Genomic DNA, 2,500 nt, shown 5'->3' with positions numbered 1-2,500 from the left:
CTACGTCTGTTTTGCTCGAGTTGTTCTGCACGAACGTCATGCTGCACGTCATCAGAGGAAGTGGCTATGATATTTTGTGCTGGTAATGCTAGGCAATGATGATGATAATGATATTAAAGATAATGATGATAATGATATTAACAATGATGAATGATAATAATAACCTTACTAATAATGATGATAACAGTAGGAGTTGTAGTAGTAGTAGTAGGAGTGCTAGTAGTAATAATAATAATTATAATGATAAAAATAATAATGATAATGATAATGTTAATGATGATGACGATAATGATAATGATAATTATAATAAGATTATAATGAAAATAGCGAGGATCATTTTTATCATTATCATTTTACTAACAATGATATTAACAATGATGGTAATGATAATAATAATAATAAAGATAATATTCAAAATAACAACAGCAATAGTTAGATAATAATAACATCAATACCGCTTATAATACTAATAATCATAATGGTGATAATATGAAGAGAGTGGCGCGTCGTGGTATCGTGCCAGGTTCGCGTCGAGGCAGCTTCGCCGCGGCCGCCGTCGGGAGGTCCGTGCGGGCGCCGGGGGTCTGGGCCGAGGGGGGGGGGGGCGGAGGAGAGGGAAGGCGAGGGAGTGGCCGGCCGCCCTGGCGAGGCACGGGCAGGGCAGCTATTGTTATCAATGATATCATCATCATCATTACACGTTTTGCTATTATTATCAATATTATTATTAATGATATTATTAGTATTATCTTCATCATTATCATTATTATTATTGTCAATATTATCATCATCTTTATTTTGAATATTGTTATCATTATTGATGATAATGCTAATAACAACAATATTGATGATGACAAGGATGATAATGAATATGCTAATCATCATTATTATCACTGTTATTACTATAATTTTTGTTGCTATTATTATCATTATTGTTGTTTTGTTGCTATCGTGTTCTTCATCACAATGAAGATTATTGCCTTTGATATCATCATTACCATCATAGTATTATTGTGATCATCTGTTATTATTATCATTGTTGTTGTTGTTGTTTTTGTTGTTAATCATCACTATTATCATCATCATTAATATTATCATCGTTATGATAATAATGATGATAAAGATAATTGTTATTGTTATAGTGTCATAACTAGTATCATAACTATTATTGTCATTATCATTATTATTGTTGTTTTCATTATACTTGTTATCATTAATATTATAATTATTGTTATCATAATTATAGTCATTGTCATTACAGTTATAAAATCATTTAGATCATTATTGTTATCATAATTATTGTCACTGTCATTACAGTTATAAGATTATTTTGTCTTTAGTAGCATTTTTCTTCTTATTATTATTATTATTATTGCCATCATCATGACTGTTATTATTACTTTTGTTATTATCGTTATTATTGTTATTTTTGTTATCACTATTATCTTTGTTGTTATCATCCTTTGTAATAGTAATAGTAGTAGTAGTCATAGTATCATTATCATTACCATCATCATCATCGTGATTATCATTATTACCATTAACTTTATAAGCATCACTGTTATTTCCGCTATTATCATCATTATCATTTTCATCATCAATATCACCACATTATCATCAAAATCAAAATCATCGTTTTTTTATATTGTAATCATGGTCATCACCATTATCATTATCATCATCATCATCATCTTACTCATTATCCTTATCACTTTCCCACGTGGTACATCTATATCTTCCTGGATTATCTTGCTCAGAGGATGTACAAAACGTACTCACAGTGACATGACGTCACGGATATCGCATTGCACCATATCTACGTCTGTTTTGCTCGAGTTGTTCTGCACGAACGTCATGCTGCACGTCATCAGAGGAAGTGGCTATGACATTTTGTGCTGGTAATGCTAGGCAATGATGATGATGATAATGATATTAAAAATAATGATGATAATGATAATGATAATGGTAATGAGGAAGATAATAATAACATTACTAATAATGATGATAATAGTAGAAGTAGTATTAGTAGTAGGAATGCTAGCAATAATAATAATGATGATTATGATGATAATAATGATCATAATAATAATGATAATGATACTGATAATACTAATAGTGATGATGATGATGATGATAAATATAATGATAATACTAATAGCAATTATGATAAAGATAGTGAGGATCATTGTTATTATAATCATTATTATTCTACTAACCGTGATATTAACAATGGTGATAATTATAATAAGATAATATTGAAGCAGTAATAAGACTGATAACAATAACAGCAATAACACATGATAATACTAACAATCATAATGATGATAATATTAATAATAATAATAATAATAAACATAATGATAACAATAACAAATAGTTGTAATCGTGATAATTACAGAGACAATGACAACAACAAAATAACAGTGATAATGATAATGATAGCACAATAAAAATGACAGTTATGACAATGATTATGATCATTATCCTTATTATCATTAAT

This window comes from Penaeus vannamei, chromosome 33, assembly GCF_042767895.1.
Source record: "Penaeus vannamei isolate JL-2024 chromosome 33, ASM4276789v1, whole genome shotgun sequence".
Lineage (NCBI taxonomy): Eukaryota > Metazoa > Arthropoda > Malacostraca > Decapoda > Penaeidae > Penaeus > Penaeus vannamei.
Note: the sequence above shows the minus strand (reverse complement) of the source record.